The 10,958-nt window shown below is 29.1% G+C and overlaps 2 pseudogenes across 2 annotated transcripts; one reads left to right on the top strand and one right to left on the bottom strand.

Annotated features, from left to right (window-relative positions):
* Positions 1-372: 372 nt before the first annotated feature.
* LOC149888387 (uncharacterized) lies at positions 373-3,607 on the top strand (annotated as a pseudogene). Its single transcript, XR_016452844.1, has 5 exons — positions 373-637; positions 715-846; positions 1,836-1,946; positions 2,114-2,342; positions 2,491-3,607. The product of XR_016452844.1 is annotated as an uncharacterized LOC149888387 (transcript).
* Positions 3,608-4,975: 1,368 nt separating this feature from the next.
* LOC145186462 (uncharacterized) lies at positions 4,976-7,448 on the bottom strand (annotated as a pseudogene). The gene is made up of 7 exons (XR_016452846.1): positions 7,189-7,448; positions 6,980-7,111; positions 6,809-6,901; positions 6,587-6,645; positions 6,417-6,495; positions 6,234-6,299; positions 4,976-6,157 (listed from the first exon to the last, which is right to left on the bottom strand). The product of XR_016452846.1 is annotated as an uncharacterized LOC145186462 (transcript).
* Between the last annotated feature and the right edge of the window lie 3,510 nt (positions 7,449-10,958).

Raw genomic sequence — 10,958 nt, 5'->3', positions numbered from 1 at the left:
TAGTCATTTTAAATTTATCCTTGCAGGTCATCATTCACAGACTTTGTTTACACAAAAAAAGTTCTCAAGTTTACAAATGTTCATCTTGAAAAAATGATAAAATCTGTTCGTGTCAACAACTAATTTTCTTTATCTTGGTGTAATTTGTTTAGTAATTTGTCAACACGTGAAGTTGTTACTTTATCATGAACAGCCTTATTAAACAAATGCTATAAAAGTTTAAATTAATACAAAAAGTTAAACTGTAATAAGTTGCAACGTCCATTCTTATACGTCCATGCTTTAGTTCCTTCCTTAATTGCGTTTTTGATTACGTCTTTATCCATCTAGTCGGCGTGACGTCACGCTGAATTGCGAAATAAAATAACCATCTTGAATGGAGGGAAAACAAACACAAATATCAAATAGCGTTTTAACTGTTCTTTATGACAAAAAGATGCCAAGGAGTTGTTGTGTTGTAGGTTGCACAGCTAATTGTAAAAAAAACAAAGAACTTAAATTTTATCGCATTCCTAAGAATGGAACAGTTAGAAGAAAATGGTTAAATGCGATAAATCGTGCTGCAGATAGCACTTTGTCGAGCAAACTGTGGTCTCCTAAATCTTCGAATGTTTATGTTCAGCACACTTTATTACTGGTAAACAGCATTTCTTAAGCTTTTTGTTGTATATACTAAATAAATTTCAATAAATAATACTTGTTTAAAAATTTTAGGTAAAAGAGAACTCTTTGAGAAACATCCCGACTCAGTTCCTTCAGTTTTTAATACTGCAACAATAAGTTCTCCTCAAAGAAACGTCAATAATAACATAATTAACCGAGTCAATAGGAGAATAAATAGACAAAGTAAATATTGTTGTCTGCTTTGTTGTCACTTTTTTAAATTACTTTTTATGTCAGTTCATAATTTAATTTAACAAAAAATATCAAACAAAGATGTTGAACTTTTAGAACCTTTTGATCAGACTAACACAGCACGTGCTGTTCATGAATATTCAAAGTTTAAATTCATTCTAAATGAATTTAAGAGGTTAAGCTCTTTTGACTTTCATCTAGATTATCTGCCATTTCTAGATATTTTTATTTTGAATGACATTTATTATCCTTTTCAAATGAAACTGAAATAATTGCATAGAGTTTTCATTTTTGCATGCAGGTCAACTTCACTAATGTAACCAAACATTTACTTAAAAAATTCTGTAGAACTATAACGATCTAACTAAATGCAGACTAAATTGATTATAGAAGAGATGCTAAAGGTTTCAAAAAAAATAAATTTATTAAATGGAATTTAGCAAAAAAGTTTAAATTGTTAACACAAGTATTAAAATTTTTGCAATTAAAGTTTTAAATAAGGAACTATTTACCTTTCAGCAGTGCTCTTAGAATTGCTAAATCCATATCAGATTGACCACTTTCATCATCCATTCTGAATACAGTGATCTTTAAAATGTAAAAATATGAAACTGAAAAATTGCTAAATATTTTATTATTATTACATCTTTTATAAAATCACAAACAAAACAATTTAAATGCTTTGTTTGAAAACCTATGGATCCATCTAGTCAGAATCACGTGACTTAATTGCGCAATAAAAGTAACCATATTGAAATGAGGGAAAACAAATTATTTTATCTTACACGTAAAGATAAGAAAACGCTTGTAAAGTTATTATAATGTCTTTCAATTATTTTGAAAGTTTATCAAAAGAAGCAGCAGAAAGATATCTGCGAAAAATAAGTCTTTTAGGTGATTAGCTTTTCTGTTAATTTACTTTTTTAAAACCATTTTAGTTAAAAAAAAAAAAGGAAAATAGAACAGCATTTTTATTTTAGGATTGGACAAGTGTCCATATAAGTATCCAGCCGAATCTTGGACTGAAGATCCGAGTCAATGGCCTTCTTTAAGTTATCATAATCTTTATCATTACCTGATTAAGACTCCATGTAAGGAATATTTTTAAATAGTTGTTTAAAAGCCAATTTAATTCCAATATCTATTAGTTTGATTGGCTGATGTTGTAAATATTTATGTTTGTTTTGTGAATATTTATTTTTGCTTTGTGAATATTTATGTTTGCTTACACTTGTTTTTAAGTTTCAACATCGTTTAGGCATCTTTTCTCCAGAAGCTATGGAAAATTACAAGTCATTAGAGGCTTGGAAGTACTTTCAAGAAGGTTGGGTACAAACTGTTGTTCACATGAAAATAAGTCAAGACATCATGATCTTAAAATGTGATGTTCGACCTTCATATAGAACCACATCTCCTAATCATAAGCCTTGGATAGCTCTTGATTTACTTGGTAATGTAGTGACTGCTCACTGTAATTGTAAGGCTGGGTAAGTGTCTGTTAAGCATTTGAGTATGATAATTTAACACTTAGAAACTCTTGTTTTGTGAACCTTTTTTTTAAATTATTCAAATGCGATGACATTGTTTAAACATGTTTTTATTTTATTTACATCTATAGTTAATTTTTTTTAACAGCCTTAGTGAAACATGCTCATATGTAGCTGCAATGTTATACAAAATTGAAGCTGCTGTTCGCATTGGAATGACATCGTCCACACCAACTGATTTACCATGTCAATGGAATCAAACATTTATTAACAATATTGTTGGTTCCCTAGTTTCATCTATCAATTTATATTCTGATGCTGCTAAGGAAAAACTTAAAAGGAAAAAAATTAGGAAAATGCCTGTTTCTTCAACCAATATTGAAAAAAATGAGTTTTTGTCAGGTTTGCAAAGTGTACAGCCCAAAACAGCTGCTCTTCATTTGTTCAAAGATTACGATGATGAATTTATTCACCTAGGATCTACTGTTAGGGCTAAATTGCCACTATCTCTTAGAAATTTTTTCATCGAAAACTATAAATCTCTAGATAAAGAGCAGTTAAGTTCCTATTATGATGAGAAAAGAAAAGTTTTAAAAATCAGTTCTGATGACATTGTCTATGTTGAAGAAGCAACTCGAAATCAATCATTGTGTGATTCTTGGTATCAGGTACGAGTAGGCCGAATAACTGGTTCTACTTTGTATCAAGTTTATCATGCTAGAGTTGAAACACCACCTAAATCATTAATTTTAAATATTTGTTCTGAAAAGAATGTAATAATAAAAAGTCCTCCAATTGTTTGGGGACGAGAAAATGAGATAAATGCATTGACTTTATATGCACAAATTTATTCAGACTACAATAAATCTCATAATTCAGTGCCACTTTCTGAGATTGTTGTCCATCAAAATTTTAAAGTTGAAAAATTAGGATTTTGTATAGACTATGAAAAACCTTGGTATGCAGCATCTCCTGATGCTTCTGTTTATTGCACTTGTTGTGGGCATGGTGTTTTGGAAATTAAATGCCCTTATACTTTAAAAGATAAATCTTTGAAAGAAGAAATATTGAAAGATGTTTTTTATGTTGGTGTAAATACAGATGGGAAATATTTTTTACAAAAACAGCACAAATATTTTTTCCAGGTTCAGCTTGAAATGAGAGTTACTGGAGTTAGTTATTGTGATTTTATGGTATGGACACCCAGTGAGTTTATAGTTTTACGTATTGAACCTGACAGCAGTTTTATCGAATCTGTGTTTAACAAATGCGATATTTTTTGGAATATGTTTATTTTGAGGGAATTAATAACTAGAGAAGTTGAATCAGGAATGAAGTTGCCCTCCTTAATATCAAATGAAACTATCAATGAAAATGATAATGTGTGTTGTATTTGTAAATCTAAAAGGTCAGAAAATGGCGACACAATGGTAGTCTGTGGTTCATGTGGTAACTGGTTTCATCTTAAATGTATATCTTTAAAATCAGTGCCAAGGTCGAATGTATGGTATTGCAATAGCTGTAAATACAAGAAAAAGTCTGCAAACAAAAAAGTAATAAATATTTTTTATAGTTTTAGCAAGCAAAAAAACTTTTTTACTATTTCATTTTTTAAATATTTTTTTAGAAACTAATGCAATAATGGAGCAGTGCGAATGCTGAGAAATGAAATGAAAAAAGCATCATTTTGCTGAAATAAAGATTATCAAACTTTTGAATAACGGCTATTTTCATAGCCACATATTTTTAAAAACATAAAGGCATATGATTCAATATCGAAAAAACGATTACAGATTAGCTTTAATTATCTAGATTATCTTTGAGATTGCGGGAAATATGCAGTAAAAGAGTTTGATTATCTGATCGATTGAAAGAAATTGGATATGGGTACCATTTCGTATTTTTTCTTTGTTTTTAACAGTATTTTACGTTAAAACAAGACTACTGTATTTTATGTTTATATTTCTCCGCAAGTTTATTATTTTTTCAAACTGATTTTTATCTATCTTAGACAAACTAAACGTTAAGTGTGAGATGTAAAATGAGAGTAAAATCTTCTCTAAAACATAAAGCTTCCTAAAACTGTAAAATCTGTGTAATCTTGAAGTTCACCTTTACTGAAATTGTACGAACCGATTAATTTACTGAAAAATCGTGTTAACAGGTTATCACATTTTTGACCGTATAAACCGTACGGAAATATTTACAAAAATTTTTTATACTTTTTTAGCAGAAGTCAAACACCACACTCAACTACCTAAAAATATTTAATGCTATGTTAAGACTATATTGAAAGCAGATTGCTTATTGCTATGATAAATATTTTACCATACCTAGAAATGTAAAACTGCAAAGTAGACAATCTAATTTGCAGTTTTACATTTAATAATAAAATTATTTCTATACTTTTATTTACTTTTTATACTATTCCCACCCACCCTTGTATTAAGGACTCGAGAGTATGGAAAACGTTTTGGATATGCGGATAAACTAAAAGTTGAGAAAAATATCCAGGAAAAGATAATCCCTAACAACAAACCGCTTGCCCTACCCCCCTTCCTTCATCCTTCATGACGGCCTTGCTTATTTAACGTAAACAGTTCTCTACGTCAAATAATGCTTTTATTGAGATATGGGGCTATGAAAATAGCCGTTTTAAGAAAAATTTTAGGATGAAACATCTTTATTGAACACAATTCCTTCCCCAAGGTTTAATAAAGCAGCACAAACTGTTACAATTTTGTCACAATTAGAAAGAGTAACTGAGGTAGCTTCATCAGTTACGTTTTTAACAGTTCGCAAAGGCAATATACCTTGAAGAATGGTGTAACGATTTTTTAACAGCCCAATAACTCTTTCTATGTGAATCCTTACAGATGATAATTTGCGAGATGTTTCTACCTCTGAAGCAGAGAGTTGTGCTTTACCCTTTGTAAAGGCTGGATTAATTAACACAGAGCAACTTCCAGCTGCAAAATCGTCTTTTTAAGTAAAGCCTCTATCTGATAAGATTTAATCACCTGGCATATGAAACTTGCTAGATGTAAACTCTGATTCTCGAGTTATTTGATTATCTGAAGCTCTCCCACCATAACATTTGGAAATAAAGTTAATTGCTCCAAGAGGTGTGCATGAGATAAGACATTTAATCGTACAATGTTTTTTATATTAGCTGTAAAATTGTGCTCTTGCCATAAGAGATGATGGTGATTCCACAAAAATCTCAAAACAATCAATAATTGATGTTAGTCTTGGGAATTTTTTCTTGAAAACAGGAGGGATTGTTTCATATATATGATCTCGATCTTGCATTTTTATTAAAAATTTTAATTTTACATACATAATGTCAATCCATTTCCAAAAGTTATCCAATGCAGTAGTTTTTTTAAAGCCAAACATAAATGATAACATGTCAAAGTTAATGTTGTGTCTTAACTTTACTAAGCAGAAAACAATTTGATCTGCCGAATCCAATTTTTTTAACAAATTTTCTTGAGCTCCTTTGCATAGGAAACACAACAGCTTTTCTAATACTGGAAGACTAACTCCAGTAAGCATATTGCACTTATCAGGATGGGCTCGAATTTTATTTATTCCTAAACTGCAGTTGCTATCTTTTATTGACAACCACTTTGACATAAATAAATCTCTTTCTAATCGAAGGTTATTTATTTCAGTATATAATTGTTGTCTTTCCGAAGTTGTCACATGTCTTCCAATGTCAATTTCAGATTTCTCAATTAAACTTATTTCCGAATTTAAAAGACTATTGGTTGAACTATGCTGAATATTAATGTTTACAGCAACACTCTTTTCTTTAAAATAGGAAAAAATACATATAATATTATGTAGACTTATATTGCATTTAAATAACTTTTAAATAATCAATACCTTCTATATAACTCTTATTAGAATCTTGGACTGGAACATCTTCATTAAATAAAGGAACACTGAATTCTGAAAAATATTTAAAATTTTTTTTACAATTTTTGCAAATAAAAGATAATAGCAAAAAGTAAACAAAATTAAAAAACAAAAAAGCTAAATTAAATTTAAGTTAAAAGAAACTGATACCTTGTTTACTTACAACGCTGGAACATTGTTCTAAATTAATTTTGTTATGTAGAGATTTACTAATGTCTATACAACAATCCTAAATGTAAAAAGAAAAAAAAATTAAATAAAAATTAATTTATACCATGACTATAACTGGAAGATTGTTCTAAAACATTTTTGTAACATACAGGAGCAATGACATCAGATTGTTGCAAACACTCTTCAGTATTAACTTGGATATCATTTTCTGTTAAATATAAAATAAATTTCTTTATTTTATGAAAATTTACTGGAGTAGTTTTAAAACATTTACAACCTCTACTATAAATGACAATTAATATTCATTATTGTTTATATACAACAGTTTAAATCATAAATAACTAAATTAAATAATTTATTTTTTTACTTACTTTCATTAATTATCCTCTTTTGTTCAATGACAAAATCAACTTCGTCACTTATTGATTGAGCAAATAGTTTTTTGCATGCAGAAACACTCATTTCTGAAAAAAAAAATTGAAAAGTGCAACAATGTCAGAGTAATTTAAAAAAATGACAACAAAGCAGACAACAATATTTACTTTGTCTATTTATTCTCCTATTGACTCGGTTAATTATGTTATTATTGACGTTTCTTTGAGGAGAACTTATTGTTGCAGTATTAAAAACTGAAGGAACTGAGTCGGGATGTTTCTCAAAGAGTTCTCTTTTACCTAAAATTTTTAAACAAGTATTATTTATTGAAATTTATTTAGTATATACAACAAAAAGCTTAAGAAATGCTGTTTACCAGTAATAAAGTGTGCTGAACATAAACATTCGAAGATTTAGGAGACCACAGTTTGCTCGACAAAGTGCTATCTGCAGCACGATTTATCGCATTTAACCATTTTCTTCTAACTGTTCCATTCTTAGGAATGCGATAAAATTTAAGTTCTTTGTTTTTTTTACAATTAGCTGTGCAACCTACAACACAACAACTCCTTGGCATCTTTTTGTCATAAAGAACAGTTAAAACGCTATTTGATATTTGTGTTTGTTTTCCCTCCATTCAAGATGGTTATTTTATTTCGCAATTCAGCGTGACGTCACGCCGACTAGATGGATATCCATTTACGGAACGATTGACAAGAATTGTGTGGGGTAATTCCATATGAAATCGTCCAAAAAAAAAATTTTTGACACCCTTACGTCTCAGAATTTGTTCATTTTTACCTCACTTGCAGTCCACATTAAAAAAATAATAACTGTGAAAGTTTTAGTTAAAAATACACATGGGTTCCAGAGATATTGTCAGTTAAAATAATGCTGACTCATCATTTTAGTGATTTTCTAAAGCGACTACAAATCAACTTTGACATATAGTATCTTTATAATGGCTTGGGGAGATTTCCTAAAATTTGGTACCCCAATAAATTTTTACTTGCGGAATCCAAAAAGAGCAGTGTCAAGACTCCATTGTCTCAGGAAATGCCTCGTTTATCCAATTTTGTTCAAAATTATTGACTTGTAAATTCATGGTTTTTGGAGGTAAAATGAAGGCTGTGGCCCATAATCCCGAATAAAAAGTTTAATTGTATATCATTATTTTATCTTAGGTCTACTAAAAAAAATTAGATTCATCAATTGTCTCTCTAATACTTGATCAAAATTTGCGTTTTAAAATTGTGTCTTTATATTAAATTTTAATTTTGTAACGAAAGCAAATGAAATGTTTTTTAAAAAATTTATTTGAATAAAACATCAAATAGTGTTATTTATTGACTAGTTTAGGACGTTTATAGTCATAGGCCAAGGGAGCGCCAGCGGGCCTCTGACCAGTTCTCCCCCCCCCCCCCCATCTCCCTGGTTTTTTTTTTTTTTTTTTTTTAATGCATTAAATGATAAAATAATAAATAATTATTAAAATTCAATTTAAAAGGATTTTTTTTTTTAAGTTTAAGTTTGAGAAACAATTTTTTTTCATTATTTACCTCTTATTTTAAAGTAAGCACTGAAAACTAAGATCTTTTCACGATTTTAAAAATCATAAATTTTAAAACCAAAAATATTGAAATGTTTTTTAAAACATTTTAACAATCAATATCTTTATAGTATTACTTAGTAGATTAATACTAATATAGCCATTGACATAATAAGGTGGACAGTAGGATTTATCTAAACGCTTCTCAGCCTTCCATCCAAGGATTTGAAAAAAAGAAAGACAAATTCTAAATCCAAAATAGGTAAATAAAATTACAACAAAATTATTTTAAATGTATTTATTTTTTTTTTTTGTAACCAACTGTTTATATTCTCTAAATCTAAATCAGATATGTTGTACATACAACCTGATATTGTTGTGGCTGTAGAAAGTAGACATATAACTTCAGAATTGAGCGCCCAACACTCGTCATTTCTCATTGGCCAAAGAAGTTTTTACCTGGTCCATGTGGATGCATGAATCTGACTTTTATATCAAGCTCACTTACATCTTCAGCAATCACTACCCACCAAAATCCGTCATAAAAACATGCAATATAATCCTTTTTTTTTAATGTTTAATTAAATCTCTGTATTATGTTTGCGTTTTGGAATGATATCAAATATTTCAATACATGTATCAATACTTGTTTTTTTATAACTTATAGTGTTTTAAGCAATTGGAATAAAATGATGATATGTCCTTTTGCCAGGAACTGTTCTTCCACCTAAATACTTACTGCAGAATTTCCAACCTGGGGTTACATAAACATTTTGTTGCAAAAATTTAGCCAAGTCTAGGGAAATCTTTATATAACCTAAGAAACAAATTTAGTTTTAAGTTTTTAAAAAAATTGAAAATATAAAATTTTTTATAAATAATAAAATGTTTTTCTTTTATTTTAATTTCCATATCAGTTCTGTTGTAATTAATGTTAGATTATCTTTTATAGCAGTTTTTTTACTTTCCATGTGTGTTCCAAAAGGATTGCAACACTTTGTAATTTTTCTCTCAAAATATTTTCCATAGAATTTCTCATGATAACAACATATATCTCTTATTGAAAAATATTTTTCCTTTAAATTTGCTCGCCATATTATTCTTGTTTTTCACAAGAAAGATCTTTGAATTGAACAAAACCTTGTTTTCTAGAAAATCCAGTTTTGTGGCAATCAATGTTAAGACTTTTTCCAATTTCCTATTTCTCCATATTAAATATGTTTATTATTTATAATATTACCTGCTAAAAAAATACAAAAACAATAAAATTCACAACCATTCTTTAAAAAAATACAAACAAGGAAAGCGCAACCTTTAAAAAGAACAAAACAAAACATTTGCTTGCTTTTGATATAATAAGAGGTAAGCATTCACCGATTTGAATTGAAATAATGAAAAAAAAATTGCTTCTCAAACTTAAACTTAAAAAAAAAAATCCTTTTAAATTGAATTTTAATAATTATTTATTATTTTATCATTTAATGCATTAAAAAAAAAAAAAAAAAATCCAGGGAGATGGGGGGGGGGGGAGAACTGGTCAGAGGTACGCTGGCGCTCCCTTGGCCTATGACTATAAACGTCCTAAACTAGTCAATAAATAACACTATTTGATGTTTTATTCAAATAAATTTTTTAAAAAACATTTCATTTGCTTTCGTTACAAAATTAAAATTTAATATAAAGACACAATTTTAAAACGCAAATTTTGATCAAGTATTAGAGAGACAATTGATGAATCTAATTTTTTTTAGTAGACCTAAGATAAAATAATGATATACAATTAAACTTTTTATTCGGGATTATGGGCCACAGCCTTCATTTTACCTCCAAAAACCATGAATTTACAAGTCAATAATTTTGAACAAAATTGGATAAACGAGGCATTTCCTGAGACAATGGAGTCTTGACACTGCTCTTTTTGGATTCCGCAAGTAAAAATTTATTGGGGTACCAAATTTTAGGAAATCTCCCCAAGCCATTATAAAGATACTATATGTCAAAGTTGATTTGTAGTCGCTTTAGAAAATCACTAAAATGATGAGTCAGCATTATTTTAACTGACAATATCTCTGGAACCCATGTGTATTTTTAACTAAAACTTTCACAGTTATTATTTTTTTAATGTGGACTGCAAGTGAGGTAAAAATGAACAAATTCTGAGACATAAGGGTGTCATGGTCTGGATGATTTCATATGGAATGACCCTGTGGTTTAAAGTTATCCGGTCTGACAATAAAATCAGTTTAACACACTGTTAAAGTTAGAACTTTTCTCTGTGATGCTCCAGCAAGATCATTTTTAAAATGGACTGTTGTTTATACTAAGCTAGGGATTCTCGAAACATTTCGGGAAAAATCAATCGAGAAAATTGTTACGCTACGATACGAGAGTTTTCGATCAGTTAAGAGAGCGATTTCAAAAAATCAACTAATTTCTCATAACATTTCGGTTACGTTATGGGAAATTCCCGGTTGTTACGAGAATCATTACGAGAATAGTTTCAAGTTTCCCGAAACTCATTTTTCCCAAATTTTCATTGTCTCATTACGAGAATTGTGTTTCGGGATATTTCGGGATATTTCGAGTTATTTCGAGTT

Source organism: Hydra viridissima, unplaced genomic scaffold (genome assembly GCF_058129835.1).
Source record: "Hydra viridissima isolate aposymbiotic clone 2 unplaced genomic scaffold, HvirCarnegie_v1 scaffold_5, whole genome shotgun sequence".
Classification (NCBI taxonomy): Eukaryota; Metazoa; Cnidaria; class Hydrozoa; order Anthoathecata; family Hydridae; genus Hydra; species Hydra viridissima.
This window is presented reverse-complemented; position numbering and strand designations above follow the sequence as displayed.